The sequence below is a fragment of the Hemicordylus capensis genome, chromosome 17 (assembly GCF_027244095.1).
Source record: "Hemicordylus capensis ecotype Gifberg chromosome 17, rHemCap1.1.pri, whole genome shotgun sequence".
NCBI lineage: Eukaryota > Metazoa > Chordata > Lepidosauria > Squamata > Cordylidae > Hemicordylus > Hemicordylus capensis.
The window spans coordinates 6,795,583-6,806,626 of record NC_069673.1 but is presented as its reverse complement, the minus strand read 5'-3'; the positions used below and the strand labels follow the sequence as shown (position 1 = coordinate 6,806,626).

Here is an 11,044-nt window from a genome sequence, read left to right as displayed (position 1 = left end):
AGGAAGATTTCTAGCCTGCCTCCAGGACCAAACTCCAACGTCAGAAGCAAAGTGCCCACCTGTCTGTTCAGGACCTCCCTCCCAATGGACCTTCTCAGGAGGAAGCAGAGGCCAGCTCAGGTACCTGCTTTGAATTGGGGCCAACCTGAATCTGAAGAGGCTGGGCTCCTGGCTCCTACATTACTCTCCCTTTGCAGCCAGCCTTTCTTTCTCCAATCCGCAGTCCCCATTCCACATGCAAAAAGTCACGTGCGACTCGTATATCCTGCCCTCAGTTGCCATTCCATATTATCACAAGCATGGATAGCTCAGGTGATTATCCTTGATCTGCATGCCATGTGCAAAGTAAAGATGCACAGTTCATATCTAGTGCCCAAGGTTGCCTTTCCACCTTCACCACAGGCGAGGGCAGCTCATGTTTCCTGCCTTCAGTTGCCATTTCCTGTCCAAAACTGGGAAGTGAGCTCACTTGAATTGCCCTCACTTGCCATTTCGTGCGCAAAATAAGCATGCATCACTCAGATTTACTGCCCTCACCTGCCATTCCAGGTTCAAAATAAGCGAACTCGTGTTAATTGCCCTCAGTTGCCAGCCCATGTGCAAAATAAGCATGCACTGCTCATATTTACTGCCCTCAGTTGCCATTCCGTGTCTGAAACAGGCAAGCACAGCTCACATTTTATTGCCTTCAGTTGCCATTCCGTGTCCGGAACAGACAAGTATGTATTGTCTGTGTCCACTGGACCACCGTCTTCCATTCTACTGAATAACTTGTGCTGGATAAACGGAGGGAATATGGGGGAAAGAGAGCAACCTCACCCGCCCCCCAGATCTCCATACGTTGAATAACTTTCCTAGGTGCAATTAAATGGAAGAGGAGGTTTGAATTTACCCTGCAGCGGGCATCCCAGTGGGGACAATATATTCTGAACGTGCAAGGCCTCTGCTTCCCTTCCCTCTCTCTCGTTCAGAGCTGGAAGGGAGAGACTGAATCATTTGGTTAGGAAGGGGGGAGGAAAACCCCCCCCACTGCTATCTGAACTTTAATGGCTTTGTTTTTGTAGCTGCAGGCGGCGGTTGATATGCATTCCAAGCAGCGCTTTGAAGGCAAATGTACCATTTTGGAAGCGATTCCACCTGCGAAACAATATCTTTCATCTCCTGCTCGTCTGCATCCTAGTGGGGCCCGAGAGGACTCATCAATCCAAAGGTGAGCTGATGTGAGTGAGGCGACTGGGCAGGGAATGAGGAAGGCTGATCAATCACTGCCGTCACACACACACACCCCCTTGCCCCTTACCCCAGACACAAGTGGAGACCCCAGAAAGCCGAGGTGGTGAATGGTCTTCGGATCGATAGTCATTCACGAGGCCCGGCTGCGTTGCTCTTCGGAGAATTTCCAGGGGCCGCCTGTTTTTCAGACCTGACACACATTGCAGGGCCTTTGCTGCTGCCCTATTTGCCAGGCACGGCCCTGTTTTTCTGGTCCCTGTTCCTGGGAAATTGCTCTCCCCGGTTTGGCCTTCGGGGTTTGCTTTGCTGGCATGTTGTGACTCGGATTTGCTAGTGTCAGGAGGGGAGATGCTGCCGCAACCGCAAAGGGTGGGCCAAGGATGTCGTTAGGCAAGCGGGGATTTGCTATGCATTCAATACCTGGAGCGCTCTGGTCATTAATGTTGCTTGTTTACCTTATTAATGAAGCTTGACTGGCGTCTTTCAGAACTTGGGCCAGATTCCTCTTAGCAGATACAGTCCGCCTGGATCAGGCGGATCCTTCCAGGCTGCTTAGCTGCTAACTGGGCAAAGAGGCACCTCCTTAAAGTGATGGCTCTTTTCATTTCGCAGGGGGAGAGCAATTGGCCTGAACCAGTCCCAGCACAGCTGTTGCTGGGGTTTATCTTAGGTTTCTTTTCAGATTGTGGGCCCTTTGGGGACAGGGATCCATCATGGGTATTTATTACATCGTATGTCATAAATGCATACATACATAGGTAGGTATTTGTTTATATAAATATTTGTGGTGGCTGCAGTTTGTGGCTGTTGTTGTAGTTTGCTCTTCCTGTTCAAGACCATGTGGTAGGAAAGACCGAGGTGGGGAGAGAGGTCAAAACCAGGGCACCTGAAATCTGCACGCGAGGTTACCCCCCCACACACACACACACGCAGATCCTGGCCAGGAAGCTAAGGGTTTGGCCTGGCAAGGCTTCCTTTTAAAAATAATTAACTTTTTTATTATTTAAAAAACCCCGGCAACCTCTGGCTTGCTAATCAAGGCATTTCCCGGCTGCGCCATTAGGTGGCTGTATCTCCAGGGTACCAGGCAACATATATCACCGAGTTACTCCTGGAGTCTTGGATCCTATGCAGAGCTCCAGCCGTTCACGGGTCCCTCTTGCCTGAAGGATGCTGCCGTGGGGTCTGAGAGGGCTGGACGGTCCTCTGAGGGGGCGAGACGTCAGTTGGTTGCATAAGGATAATGGCTCCGTGGCGTTGCCCTGGCAACCGGTGCCTCCAAGACGATGCAATCAAATTTGGGGAAAGAATGAGATGAGAAATGACAGAGGGAATAGGAAGTCACTAGGATGCTGCACAGCCTGCCTCAAAGAGATGGGTATTATTCCGAGCAATTACGCGAAGCATTATTTTCTGCTGGCCGGCTAATTATGGCGTCGCACTTGGAGCCCACTTGTCTGTCCACGTCAGCTGGGCCGCAGGCTCTGGGCGGCCTCAAGGCCCCAGGGGTGGCATTCTCCTTAGCCTGGCTGTCCTGGATCAGCTCCAACGTCTCTGTTTGGCACGAGCCCAACCCAGGTGGAGCGCTGACCCTTGGTCACACAGCCGCTTCTCGGGCTAGCTTGTTCTCGGGCCCATTTCCCGGTGCTTGATTTGGACACGGAGAGTCGCCAGAGCTGGGTATCCACACTTGTGACCGTAACATTTGCCCCAGTTCGTGTGGCACTCCTCACGTGCTCAGGAGCCAGCCTTAATCTGTGACTGAAGCCAAGCACTGAAAACGCACGCTAAACTAAGCCTTATCTGTTTCGAACTAAGCCCTGCCAGTTGATCTGCACGAATCTAAGTCTACCGACTTAGAGATGCAGATCCGCAGAGTTCCCGGAAAGGAGGTTTGACTTTTTTCCAGATCCTCCATGCCCAGAATATGGCATGAGGGAGTATGGATGAGGGAGAGGAGAGCTGGTCTTGGGGTAGCAAGCGTCCTCTTAGCTAAGCAGGGTGTGCCCTGGTTGCATATGAATGGGAGACTTGATGTGTGAGCGCTGTAAGATATTCCCCTTCGGGGATGGAGCTGCTCTGGGAAGAGCATCTAGGCTCCAAGTTCCCTCCCTGGCAGCATCTCCAAGACAGGGCTGAGAGAGATTCCTGCCTGCATCTTTAGAGAAGCTGCTGCCAGTCTGTGCAGACAATCCTGAGCTAGATAGACCAAGGGTCTGACTCAGTGGCAGCTTCCTATGTTCCTATGTAACATACAAGGGCTCTCCTGAAATTTGCAGCCCACGTTGAGAGACAGAGAGACGGCTGCAGAGGAGGCAGTGAAATTCTCCCTTCTCCTCCCGCTCCTTGGGGATCGTGGCTGCCTTAGGCAGGCCGGCTAATGCCACAAAAGCGGCGCCAGGCCACTAAGCCAGTCATGAGCTCTTTGACGGGAGAAAGCACGCCGAAGCCGAAGAAGTCAGTGCACCGCCTGGCCTGGATATGGGCAGCTGCAGAATCATCCTGATTTCAGAACTCTACAAAAACGAAACCTCGGGCAATCCTGTGGCTACGTCCAAATCCCGGCGGTGGGGCAAGTTAGAGGTGATCAGACGTCCCTCCCTTGCTGACTGCAGGCCAGAGAAGCTGATGAGCTTTTAACGGCTCCAGCCAGATGGCTCGAAATGGGCATTTACGGCTGCGTATCTCCCTCACCTGCCCGCAACAGTCCTTTATTCCAGGCCTAGAGTGCTAATCCCATCACTTACTATGGCTTCGATATCTTTTTTCCCTTCCACTCTGCAGCTTGCACTCTCATCCCCCATCGCCAAGGATGCATCGCAGCAAATGGCCTGGCCTAGAATGGGATTGAATAGTGACAGGTGTCCTCATGATCCCCCCACCCCACCCCAGGAGGCCTAGAGAGACCCTCCCAGGGCTGCAGTCAGGAGAGGTGGCAGACAGCTGTGGATGTATCTGTTCCTGCCAGCCGGGGCACAGGGAGGTGATCTTAATTTGAATCGCTCGCAGGCTTAGCAGCCAGGCCGAAGGAAATCATCGGGAAATCCCATCTAATGCCAAAAGTAATTCTGGCCATTAGGAAGGAGGAGAGACTCGGTCTGAAGCTGGAAGGATTCGGAGCAGGTGTTGAGCCGGAGGGAAAATGTCGGCTGCAATTCGCCGTGTGGTTTTTTCTCCCCCCCCCCAAATTCAATTTTTATTGATTTTGACAATAGTAATATTATCATTCATAACAAATAAACCAAAAAAAGGACTTCCCGCACACATCTCTTCGTGAATCATCAGCTATAAAGTTTGCCTTTGCTGTAATAATAATTCAAAGCATAAATTTAAACCCTTACAAACACAGTTAATCTACCCAACCCACAGTTTTTACTAAATTCCAAACCCAGCTGTAAAGTCCATAGTAGGAAAATAGTTCTTCAAATACGACAAAAACGGTTTCCAATGTTCTTGAAAACATTCTAAATTTTGGTCTCTTATCAGTGTTGTAAGTTTTGCCATCTCCGCATATTCCAAAATTTTTATCAGCCAATCTTCTTTTGAAGGCAGTTCATTACTCTTCCATTTCTGAACTGCCTTCAAAAGAAGATTGGCTGATCGTGTGGTTTTTTCTCTTGATCATTGGACCGCTCGGTTTCTGTCATCCGCAAGGCTGATGGAAGGGAGAAGCTGCTCCTGAGAGAATTCTCCCTTCAGTGCAACAATTGGGCAGGCCTGTCCCATATTGGATCTGGCAGCCCTATCAAAAATTTCTCTAGCACTAACTGCATGCACCACTAGGCGCTCTGCAGAAAGCATTCCAGAGGGGTAGCAGTGTTAGTTGGTTGCAGAAAAGAGAGCAAAGAGCCTTGGGGCTGTTGGCACCCTCAGGAACTGGAGGCATCTCAGATGCTAACTGGGCAGAGAGTCCCCTTTTCAAGTGGCGATCCTCTTCTGTTTAGCACAGGGAGAGCAACTGGCCCTATCCAACCCCAGCACAGCATCCCTCCGGTGGCTGTTGCTGGTATCTGCCATATTATGTTTCTTTTTAGATGGTGAGCCCTTTGGGGTCAGGGGGCCATCTTATTGATGTATTATTTATTTTTCTATGTAAACTGCATTGAGAACTTTGGTTGAAGAGAAGTATCTAAATATCAGTAGTGGTAGCAGTAGTAGTAGTAATAGTAGAAGATGATATTTCTGGACATGGAGGTTGTACATAGCTATCATGGCGATGTACAACCAGTTACCAGGTTCTCACAGTTGCTGGCCCCCGGTCTAGGTCCTTCTCCCCCTCATCTCTCAATGGGGTGGGGTGGTCCTGGATCCAAGGTCATGACGCCAGGAAGATCATCCCAGCAACAGAAGACCAGTTGTCAGCAAGAGAAGAAGTTGCCATGAGCTTGCTTTCTCCCCCTCTTTGTAAGAAATGTGTGGCCATAGCTCAATGGAAGGGCATCGCCTTGGCCTGCAAAAGGTCCCAGGTTCAGTTGCTGGAAGCATCTCCAGGTAGGAAGATCCTTGCCTGAAAACACTGGAGAGTTGCGGCTGCCAGTCAGTGTGGACAATACTGAGCGACATGGGAGGAGGTTCTGACTAAGGCAGCTTCCAATGTTCATAACTCTCCTCCAACGGTCAGTAGGCCAAGAACTGTGTCTAGGGAAGCGTCTCTGGTGTCTTCCAGAGAACAGAGGACTATGGGTATTTACTGATCGTATTACTGCAGTTGGTTGTCAACCTCCCTCAGTATCAGTTAGGAACATAGGAAGCTGCCATATACTGAGTCAGACCCTTGGTCCATCTAGCTCAGGATTGTCTACCCAGACTGGCAGCGGCTTCTTCAACGTTGCAGGCAGGAATCTCTCTCAGCCCTATCTTGGAGATGCTGCCAGGGAGGGGACTTGGAAGCTTCTGCTCTTCCTAGAGCGGCTCCAACAAAAGGCAGGACAGACCTCTTCCAAACAAAAATAAATCAATAGAATGCAGACCTCTATCACTAGCACATAGGAGAATGGACAGATGAGGGTGGGTGACGTGCTCTACTTCTTATTCGGAATCGGGGTCGGCTGTGATATTTCGAGCCATGGCCACCTCATGCCATCACTCGTACACAAATTCCCAAAGCAGTCTTTTAAAAACAGCCAAATCTTTCTGGACGGACCTTGTAGAAAACACATCGATAACTCGATCTAGCTGGGGGCTATGTGCCTGTCAATCCTTTTAACCTTTATGCCCACTAATGGGGAAAAGAAAAGAAGAAGAAGATGGATCCAAGGGAACGCTGTCGGGTTTATTTATTTATTTATTAAGTCCAAGAAGTGGGGAGGGGGAAAAACCCACAACTTGGTTGGCCAGTAATGCCATCCATTCATCATCCCGAACAGAAAATCTAAGGCCCTGGAACAGCTTGCGTTGCTTTCTCGTTGGATTTTGTTGGCCTCTGCCCATCACCTTAATTTAAATAAGAGCCACGGTGGTTTTTGTTTTGCCGGTCGCGATATTGGAATGGCACTGCTGTTTGGTTTGTGAGGGGTAATTGGTGTGCGGACCCGTCTCTTTGGCGCCCTCTTAACAGACTTCTTCATTGTGGCCTTGTTGCTTTTCACAGTTGTGAATTGTGTGTGCCCGTTTTCTCCCCTGTAGGTTAATGAGCTGCTTTCAGCATGGATCATAGGAACGTAGGAAGTTGCTTTATACAGAGTCAGACGTTGGGTCCAACTAGCTCAGGATTGTCTACCCAAACTGGCGGTGGCTTCTCCAAGGTTTGTTTTATTTTATTGATTCTTTCTTTCTTTCGATTTATATCCCCCTCTTCCTAAAGTGGCTCAGGGCAGTTTTCGTTAAAATAAAAAACCCATACAAGTTAAAATGGGAAAATAAAAATAAAACACTTAAAAAGCAGATTAAAATTAAAATTAGATTTCCTTAAAAACTCAGGCTTTTAATTAATATTGTTTTAATGGCTTTAATGCTGTTCTAAAATATTGTTTTGAAAATTTTAAATTGTTGTGATGTCTTAAACTTTTTGTTTTTGTTTTAACTAATGTTTTACTTTCTGTTATTTTGTTGTAAACTGCCCAGAGACGTAAGTTTGGGGCGGTATAAAAATGTGTTAAATAAATAAATAATTAATAAAAATAAATAAAAAAGATGGGTCTTTAAGACTCACTCCAAGGTGGTAGTCAGGAGTCTCTCCCAGCCCTATCTTGGAGATGCTTCCAGGGAGGGAACTTGGAACCTAGATGCTCTTCCCAGAGTGGCCCCAAAGCCCTAAGGGGAATATCTTAGTATTCACACGTGTAGTCTCCCATCCAAATACAAACCAGGACAAACCCAGCTTAGCAAATTCATGCTTGCTACCAACACCTTAAGTGGCACCACGGGGAAATGCTTGACTAACAAGCAGAAGGTTGCGAGTTCGAATCCCCACTGGTATGTTTCCCAGACTATGGGGAACACCTGTATCGGGCAGCAGCGATCTAGGAAGGTGCTGAAAGGCATCACCTCACACTGTGCGGGAGGAGGCAATGGTCATCCCCTCCTGTATTCTTCCACAGGGCTCTGTGGGGTGCCAGGAGTCGGAATCGACTTGACAGCACAACTTGACCTTTTTACCCTAAGACCAGCTTTTCTTCTGTAGCGACCCAGGTGGGGGGCTACAGAGAGGGTGGGGCATGTTGCAGCTACACAGGGAATTTGGGTCTGACTTTAACCCAAATGGCCCTAGGCCAGGGCGGGCAACCGTGGCTCTCTCAGTGGTTGCTGAAGGACAACACCTCGAATGAGAAATACAGAGGATGGGGCTATGGTTTTGTGGCAAAGTTTCTGCTTGGCATGCAGAAGATCCCAAGTACACTCCCTGGCAGCATCTCCAGGCAAGGCTGGGTAATGGTTGTGGGAGCAAGCATGCCTTGTCCTCTTTGCTAAGCAAGGTCCACCTTGGTTTGCATTTGGATGGGAGATGTGTGAGCCCTGGAAGATATTCTGTTCAGGGGATGGGGCCGCTCTGGGAAGAGCACCTGCCTGCTTGTGTGCAGAAGTTCCCAAGTTCCCTAAGATAGGGCAGCCTTGGAGAAGCTGCTGCCAGTCCGGGTAGACAATACTGAGCTAGAGGGACCGGAGGCCTAGACTCGGTAGAAGGCAGCTCACTATGACTCCTGTCTGCAACCCTGTACAGCTGCTGCCAGTCCGTGTAGGCAGTCCTGAGCTAGATGGACCAAGGCTTTGACTCAGGAACATAGGAAGCTGCCATATACTGATTCAGACCCTTGGTCCATCCAGCTTGGTATTGTCTACACAGACTGGCAGCGGCTTCTCCAAGGCTGCAGGCAGGAGTCTCTCTCTGCCCTATCTTGGAGATCCTGCCAGGGAGGGAACTTGGAACCTAGATGCTCTTCCCAGAGCGGCTCCATCCCCTGAGGGGAATCCCTTGTGCTCACACTTCTAGTCTCCCATCCATATGGGAGACCCTGCTTAGCTAAGGGGACAAGTCATGCTTGATTCCACCAGACCAGCTCTCCTCCCCTCGGTGTGTGAGGTCGCTTCCTATGTCCTTGGTTCTTTCTCCACACCCTGAAGATCTCCTTTTTCTCCAGGCCCTAAGAAGGCAGCTCAGTACAAACCCAGGAACCAGCCAGGACCAAGCAGCAGAGGAAGCAGAAACCCCAAGGCGAAGGACAAGAATTCCAGGGCCCCTTCCTGACCTGCTGGCCAACATTATGACATACGATTTCATTAAACACAGAGCTGTCCCGGGCTGCCCTGAAGCTTCGAGCTGAACAGGTCTCTTTGTCTTTCTTTTCCTGTGGCTTCTACAGTGGCCTATTCTCCATCAAAAGCCTTAACTCCACTCTGGAGTGAAAGCACTTCTCCCCCCCCCCACCTCCACACACACCCGTATCCACAGGGCAGCGTCTGCTAGTTCCCTCTGGGTTGCAAAGCAATAAAAAGTGGAGGGGAAAAGAAATTCAGCTTTCCTACCGTTCTTTGACATGTGGCTGGACGTTGTGCCAACCTGCTTTCGGTTCCAACCTGCTCACTCTGGGTTTTAGGAGTCTGTTGCGCAGTGCTCTCTCTCTGCAGCTTGCTTGGGGAGGGGTGAGAAGTTGGGGGCCAGCCCTTCCCCTGTAAAAATCCCCTTCTCTGAGGGGTCTACATTTTTTGCATTCCAGAGACGTGTTGCTTATAAACACGCAGTGGCTTGCTACAGCTCAGATCTTCCATTTCAACTGGAGGTGTAGGGTTTTTTTCTTTCTTAATGTCACAGACATAAATCTCCCTGAACTGGTAACTTGAATCCGGGATATCTATGAAGATCTCGGAGAAACTGTCACTAAGGTCTCAATGTGGAGAGCCTTGGCAGAAAAAGGGCCTCTTTATCATCTTTCCTTTTCCGTCCTGCCTGAGTATTTCTCTAGTCTTTTCTCTCTCTCTCTCTCTCTCTCTCTCTCTCTCTCTCTCTCTCTCTCAGGTGCTTCTCATTGGCTCGGGCTGATCAAACTCTGCCTGTGGATGAGGGATGTGGAGATATATATATAGACCTTGTGAGATTCCACATGCCCACCTGAAAAAAATATATACATATGCCGGTTTTGGAATGCTAATATCTCATCTTTGAAAAAGATGACTGCAAAACTGCCAGAGAATTTCCCATTAAGATGCTATGATTTCCTCGTGTTGAACGACCAAGCCAATTCAGAGTGAAGGAGCCTGGATTCCACATTGCATTACATCTCCTCCTCACACAGCATGACTTTTTTTTAAAGCTCCTGATGTGAATCAAAGGGCAGGATCAGCAAAGGAACTCTCTCCACGGCCTCGTCAGCCCCAATGCCATAAAGTGGAGGCATTTGAAAGGCTGCTTGGGATCGTAGCTCAGTGGTGCAGAATCTGCTTTGCATGCAGAAGGTCCCAGGTTCAGTCTCTGGCAGCAGCTCCAGGTATATCTGGGAAAGACTCCAGCCTCAAACCTTAGAAAGCTGCTGCCAGTCAGTGCAGACAATGCTGGACCAGATTGACCAATGGTCTGACTCAGTATAAGGCAGCTTCCCAGGTTTTTCTCAACCTAGATGCAACACTTCAGCTACCATCAGACCTGCTTACCGTTACTGGCCATTGTGGCTGGGGATTTTGAGACCACTGCTGGACCACACTGAGAGCCTTTGACCCTGATGGTAGGTAGGTAGGACTTGCGTCTTCCTAACTTCACTCATGCAATGATGCCATGGCGGAGTAAAGGAAATCTCCTTCCATGAGGGCAGGACATGGGGACATAAGAAACTGCCATATACTGAGTCAGACTACTGGTCCCTCTAGCTCAGCATTGTCTTCACAGACTGGCAGCAGCTCTCCAAGGTTTCAAACAGCAGTCTCTCCAGGTAGGAAGGGGCCTACCTGGAGACGCCAGGCCAGATGCCCTCCCACGGAGTTACAGTCCCGTCCCCTCAATCTGTGTCTCCCAGCCAGGGGGCCGGTGGATGTTGCTGAACTACCATTCCCATCAGCCCCAGTTGCAATTCATTGGGGCTGGGGATGATGGGAGTCGTAGTTCGGCAACATCTGGGGACCCCACCCACCTCAGGCTGGGAACCACTGCCCTAAAGGGAAGTGCTCTCTGCATGGGGCTGCCCATTCAAATGTGACCCACGGCAAGTTCTGCTTAGCAAAGGGGGCCCGTTCAGGCTCGCTCCCGCAAGGCCAGCTCTCCTCCCCCAACAGATGTGAAGAAGAGAAGAGGGACGGCTCTTCCCCTCCCCTTGGCCACAGTGCCAGGATCTGGCAGGCATCCTAGGACATAGACAATGGCCAGCTGGTTGTCTGGAAGACCTTG

At 49.8% G+C, this 11,044-nt stretch overlaps 1 long non-coding RNA gene across 1 annotated transcript; it reads left to right on the top strand.

Annotated features, from left to right (window-relative positions):
• The first annotated feature begins 1,082 nt into the window (after positions 1–1,082).
• Positions 1,083–8,964, top strand: LOC128339006 (uncharacterized). Its single transcript, XR_008312796.1, has 3 exons — positions 1,083–1,210; positions 6,859–6,977; positions 8,811–8,964. It is a non-coding gene; the product is annotated as an uncharacterized LOC128339006 (long non-coding RNA).
• Positions 8,965–11,044: the final 2,080 nt, after the last annotated feature.